The sequence below is a fragment of the Grampus griseus genome, assembly GCF_964374135.1.
Source record: "Grampus griseus genome assembly, chromosome: 12".
NCBI classification, from domain to species: domain Eukaryota; kingdom Metazoa; phylum Chordata; class Mammalia; order Artiodactyla; family Delphinidae; genus Grampus; species Grampus griseus.
Window position 1 is genome coordinate 152,717 of NC_139006.1, and position 6,820 is coordinate 159,536.

Below are 6,820 nucleotides of genomic sequence, written 5' to 3' on the forward strand. Positions count from 1 at the left end.
GAGGACAGTGCGGAACAGGTGCTGTGAAGGACATGACAGCTCTGTGTTAGGCAGATGGAATTTTGGAAAGCTTATGTGATTTGTATTATAACAGATCTGAGTTTCAATCAACCCTTTCCCTTTGCTGGCTTTGTGACTTTGGGGAAAAACGAATAGGAAACTAAGGCTCATTTTTCTGAGCCTTAGTTTCCTATTAAAATTTTCTATAACTTTCCTAATTTATGTCTGCCAATCCTATCATTTTCTGAAGGAAGTGTGTTAAACTCTCCCAGTATGATTACAGATTGGTCAGTTTTTCCTTGCAATTCTGTTGATTGTATGCTTAAAGCTATGTTGTTTGATGCACAGAGGTTATATACTTCTGGAGGATTACTCTTTAATCATTATGTAATGCCACAGGGATTCTGAGGAATAAATAAGATATTAAAAGCAAAGTGACTAGTTCCTTGTAATAATAATAGCTAACATCTGAGTGCTTTCTATATATAAGACAAAATACTAAGCACTTTACAATTTAACCCTCACAGGCAACCCAAAAGGCATTTAACAAAATCTCCATCTTATAGAAAGAAAACTGAGACTTAGAATGTGCCCATAATTGCACAATTATTAAACATCAGAAATGGAATGTTATTTCTCTTTCTTGCTACCTCTTGTTCAAGGTATTTAGTACCAAAATCATGTCAGTTGTGTGTATTCATGTACACATATGTATACACACACACACACACACACACACACACACACACACACACACACCCCATATATCCTGGAATTAGCTCTTATTTCCATGCAGACATTCGGTCCCCTTAGTTCCACAGAAATACAAATGAAGAACAGCCTGCTCATCCCTACGACTAAAAAGCAGCACTTAAAACACCAAGCTCTTCCCTTTCATGTCTTCCTGTGATTCAACCTTCAGTGCCAACTCAGAAACATATATTGAAGTTCCTCCCGGTTACATAAGAAATGATTCCTTTATATATCTTAAATTGTGAAAATATACTCATCTCAGAACTGGAGCTGGTGCACATCAGCACTAAACAAATATAAGCCATAATTATTATTACAAAAGTAAAACATGACGGCAAAACTTAGAAATGTATGTAAGCTAAATAAGAAACAACTATAACCTATGACCACACATAACCACTCTTAAGAGGTATATGGTCACATTTAAAAACTGTTTTTGTTTTCTTCCCGCTATGCAAAGCATCTTTCCAGATCAACAGACATAGTTCTGTTAATATCAACAACTTTCTTATTTAAACAAATAAAAAGGTAGAAAGTCAAATCTACGCATAACAGAAAAAAATACATAAAACATGCAGAAATATACTTGACAAGAAATATGTAAGGTTCATAGGAAACAAACTAAAAACACCAATGAGGGCTGTAAGAAGAGACTTCGTACACGCACAATTTGGTCTTGTCCTGGGACAGAAAGATTTCACACACTAAAAAGAAGCCAGCCCCGAATGATTTATATCTTTAGTCAACTCCAATCACAATTTCAAAAAGCTTTTCTTTAACAAGAAATTCTAAAGTTCACCTGGAAAAAAAAAGGTTCAGGAACAGCTTTGGACACTTTTGGAAATACAAAATAATGAGTGTAAACAGGCCCATGTAATATTAACATATATTATAAAATTATATTATCAAAAAAGTATTTCACACTGCCTCCAGAAAAGATATATAGATAAATAAAGCATAATGGTCCAAATATGTCAGGATTTACATGCAATAAATGTGGCATTTCACACGCAAAGTAAAACTGGATTACTTAATGAACAGAAGTGATTAACACTTGAGAGAAAATAAAGCTAGTTATCTATCTCATACATTACAACAAACTACAGTTGACCCTTAACAACTTGGGGGTTAGGGGCACCGACCCACCCGCTCATTCGAAAATCCTCATATAATTAATTTTATGGTTGGCCCTCTGTATCAGAGGTTCCATATCTGCAGATTCAACCAACCTCTGATCGTATAGTACTGTAGTATTTATTGAAAAAAATCTGCATATAGGTGGACCCATGCAGTTCAAACCCGTATTGTTCAAGGGTCAACTGTACTTCCAGATGGATCAGAATTTAAAATAACGGAAACCATGATAGTACCTAAAGAAAACACAAGTGAATATTTGTATAATTTGGGGGGAAATGTCTCCCCAACACATGATACAAAGGCAAAAGCCATACAATTTTATTTAAAAAGTCAATAAATTTAACCATTAAAAAACATAATAAACTCTGAGTGGTTCAAGAAAAATCAATCATAACACACACACACACACACACACACACACACACACACACAAACACACACACACACACACACACACACACACACACACACACACCAGACAAGGAAAATATACCTACAGTGAATATGTCATTTCCTTTGCATTATGCTTTCACGTCATCTCATGTAATAAAAACTCCGGCATTCTGACAAATAAAACTACGTTTACATTCAAACTATTTCCTTAAGCAGACAGCCAAATTCACAGTGTGATTTTTAAATTTCCTTTGTAGCTTTATCAAAAACTATTTGGTAAAGTTTAGCTGGATTTCAGCAAAAACTTATCAAGAGTAGAGACACTTACGTCAAAATGAGGCAGATTTTGCGGAGAACACAGAGTTGAGAATGTGAGGTGGACAGAGTGTGACACGCCATCAGTGTGGTAGTTTTAAAATATTTCTGATATGTTACTTGCTCAGCACAGTACAGATTGGACCTTATTTTCCTTTAATTTAAACAAATGTTTTTGCAAGTTGGCCCTGGAGGGAGAAGTTCTCCCTGAATGCTCTTACACTTGACTCTTATGTGTCCCTTCAGCAAATGGAAGCCTATGCCCGCCCTTCGTTGTACAATTTGGCCCCTTTTAACTTCACGGGTGTGACTTTACCTCGGCAGTTTCCTGCAGAGCACTGCAGCTCTCCCTGCCACGCACTCACATTTACCTGCAGGGGGAAGGGGCACCTTCATCATCATCCTGTAGCTCCCACTCAGCATCAAATTCTGTGGAATTGTAAAGGAAAGGGAAAGAATGAAAAAAATAACGTTAACTTACACCTACTATGTGCCAGATGTTCTACACACCGTACTGTCTTTTTTGATGCATTCAGTTCTCATCACAGAAGAAGCAATAAGGCACAGAAGTTCAATAACATGCCAAAAACAGATGACATACACAGGAAGTGGTCCCATGCAGCCCACTCCAGAGCCTGTGATCACAGGCCCTCAACAACTGTATTGGGAGGGGTGGGCAAAGGCCTTGGGAGTCCCTGTTTATAGTCCCAGTACATGCATGACACAGTCCCCTGTCCAGAAATGACGGCACCAGGGCAGACTAAGGAGAATAACAAGAGAAAGATAAGTTCTCAGGGGCAAGTTGAAAAAAACTCCCCTGGTAAGTTTAAACTGCCCACTTGGGACAAAATATTTCAACTTAACATATCTGTGATATACTCTAAGGGCTTTAAGCAGGATTTGCAGCATATTCCCAATTTTGTTTTTTTTTTAAGGGAACACGTAAGGTGTATTCAAAACATACACACGTTTCTTGACTAAAATAAATGCACAAAATGTTAGCAGTGACTGTTTCCTGTTGATGGGATCATGAATGATTTTCATTTGAATCTGTTTATCAAGATACTCTAAATTAACTACAGTGAACATATTTTAAAGTCCTTAACCCAAGAAAACAGGCAAACAGAGCAGTTTCAGTCCAGCACCACGTGGTTGAAACAAAGTAAACAGTAAATAATAAATAAAATAAACTAATGTACGTTTTGATGACAGCAAAATCCACCGGACTAGGGCAGAAAAGGTCACTTCTTTCCATTCCCTCATTTTCAGATGAAAAGCCTGAGACCCAGAAATCGTGAGTGGGCTGTTGTTCCAAGGAGCAGACGTGGGTCCAGGTCAGAGACAAGGCCTTGAGCCAACGCGGTGCCCACCCCGCCAGCTACTGTCGAAGTTGTTTGGGGGTTCTCGTTAGTGGAGGAGCCTCGGAAAAACCCTCCTGATAAAGGCAGAGGCGAGCTGAGTCGAGCCAGGGTGGAGGGGCGACACAGGCCCTGCAACCGGGTCACGCCGCGGACACTCTCCGGACGCTCCCCGACCCGCCGTGGGTCCCGACGCTCCGACCGCGCCCGCCCAGGGCTCGCGGCCGGGGACGCGCAGGAACGCGCGTGGGGAGGCACCGCCTTTCCAAGCCGGCCTGGCAGGAGAGGCCCCGGCGCGACAAGCACCAGCCGCCGCGGACGAAGGGCCTCCCCCCGACCCCGGGGGCCACCGGTGCCCACCGCACCCCAGCCGCGGAGACCCCGGCCCAAGCGCTGACGCCCACTGGCGGCCCTGGCACGACCCCAGCCCCTCCCCCGCGGGCTCCCTCAGCCCCAGCCGCCCGCCCCACAGGAATCCAGCCCCGGAACCTGCAAAAAAGGCCTCGGAACCACGGACGCGCGGGACCGGGACCCACGTGACCGCCCCGCCCCCAGCCTTTGCGCGACCCGGGCGGACCCGCGGGATCCCAACGGCCCGGAGCTGGGCTGGGGGACCGCGCGCGCGCACGAGCACGCGGACACGCGCCCACTGGCCTCTCACGTGGCGGTGGACAAAGAGAAGGGCCAAACCTGCTCCGTGCGCTGCGCGTGCGCGAAGGGGAGGAGCCTCCGAACTACACTTCCCAGGAGGCTCCGCGGCACGCGGCGTGCGGCGTCGTAGGAGCGCTGGTCGCCTAGAGACCCGGGCGGCCGCAGCCAGAGCGAGCTGTGGGAATGCGCGTTCGGGGGAAACGTAAAGATTTTTAAAAGACCGGGATTTTTAAAAGACCGGGAATCCAAATCAGGGAGATTGATAAGAGATAGGTAGGTATGTAGACAGATGTGATAGAGAATTGGCTTAATAATTCAATTGAAGAAAACAAAAAAAAGCAGATAGTAAAGAAGAAAAAAAGGGACGTTAATTTATAATTCAAGGGTTGTGGGGGGAGTTATTATAAGTCACTCTAATTTTTTTAAAAAGAGAGTGAAGGGTAGGATGAAAAAAGAGGAACAATCACAGATACATAGGAGATTGAATGAAAATCCGATTTGTGTTAATAAATTCGAAATTCTCTGTGACACAAATGATTCTTAAAGGGTAGATGTGTCAAATTCGACCCAAGAAACAAAAAAAACCCAAACGTGAATGGAAATGAAGACAATGTCAGAGATTCTCCGCCGAAAAGCATCGTTCGCTGAGTTTCCAGTGAATTCTTTCAAACATCCAGTGATCAGAGAACTCGTATTTAAATAGTTACAGAGGAATTAGAAGGGAAATCTTCTATTTATGTAATAGCATAAAGGCACCAAAATGGACAGATGTATAATTTGAAAAAGAAGCACAGAAAAAACTTGATTATTGCTGGCCATACAAAAATACTGAGAAATTATCAACAGATAATTTTTGTCGACTATTTGGCAATATTTTGTAGAAATAGAAATATTTTTGTAGAATAGAAACCAAGTGGATTCTATTCTAGAAATATGAGGGTGATCAGGATATACGTTAATATAAATAAATAAGGGGAAATAGAATTACCTCAATAAAATGAAAAAAATTTTTAACTGAAAAAATACATTCTAGACTTTAAAAAATAAATCAGAAAAAGTTGTTTCCTAATTTAGCCTTATGAAAGATACAGACTTCAGCCATGAAGCCAGTATGCTGCTTAAGTGTGGAATATAAGGAGGAGTTAGGAACAAGGTACTAATACAAAGGATTAAGATTTTTAAAACTGGACTAACGTTGGGACTTCCCTGGTGGTCCAGTGGTTAGGACTCCACACTCCCACTGCAGGGGCACATGTTCAATTCTGGTCGGGGTACTAAGATCCCAGGGCCATGCAGCACAGCCAAAACAAAAACAAAAACACACAAATAAAATGGACTAATACTTAAAATGCAGAACACAAGTGTTACCGAGTCCAAGCTCATGCCAGTCACCACACGACAGGCCAGTAAATCCAGAGGTGATTTGCTGGGGCAATGAATAGCAACTTTATTTGGAAGGTCAGCAGACGGAGAAGATGGTGGACTAGTGTCCCAAAGAACCATCTTCCCCGAGTTAGAATTCAGGCTTCTTTTATACTAAAAGGGGAGGAGTGTGGTTGGTTGCTGCAAACTTCTTGGTGCCCGAATTCTTTGTTCTTGCAGCTGTCCACCTAGGTCCAGTCACAATGTTCCTTTAAACCCCCAACAAGACAAATGTTATTCTCTGTTCTGCAACTTTTTATCTCTATATGAATGGAACAGTGTTACACTCTTAATAAGTATAGCAATGTTATACTCTTAATTCTCAGAACCTTGAGAAAGGGTTATCCTGTAAATTTCAGGCTATAGGCCGCACTCTTAACTTGTATTATGACAAAAGCAATAGAATATAAAGCTTAAAGTAAAAGAAACAGATCAAATATGGAGTCAGATTTGTTCTTCCCTATGATACAAGGATGTGTGTCAACGATCACTGCTGAAGTAAACACATTTTTACACCATTTGGGGGTTTTATTCCATAAATTGTCAATTATCTTTGCCATTTTTCTATTGTATTATCTATTCATGGAGACGAATGTATATTGTTTACTAATCCTCAGTATGCAATATATATTTTAATTTTTTTCTGTCTATTCCTGGTCTTTGAACTTTGTTTATAAAATAGTTGATCCCATAGGCTTTATTTTTGACATAAATTTTATCTAGCTTTTCCTTTATGGTTTCATTTGTGGTTTACTTATGTGTCTTGTTAAGAAATCTTTCTACATCCTGGT

The 6,820-nt window shown here is 41.2% G+C and overlaps 1 protein-coding gene across 1 annotated transcript in view; it reads right to left on the bottom strand.

Moving 5' to 3' along the window:
- Positions 1-4,557, bottom strand: part of ZNF84 (zinc finger protein 84) — a 28,114-nt gene extending 23,557 nt beyond the window's left edge. Inside the window, exons 1-3 of the mRNA XM_082668337.1 lie at positions 4,446-4,557; positions 3,798-4,033; positions 2,970-3,027 (exon numbers count right to left, since the gene is read on the bottom strand). The gene's annotated coding sequence lies outside the window, so the exon portion shown is untranslated. The remainder of the gene's footprint in view (positions 1-2,969; positions 3,028-3,797; positions 4,034-4,445) is intronic.
- Positions 4,558-6,820: the final 2,263 nt, after the last annotated feature.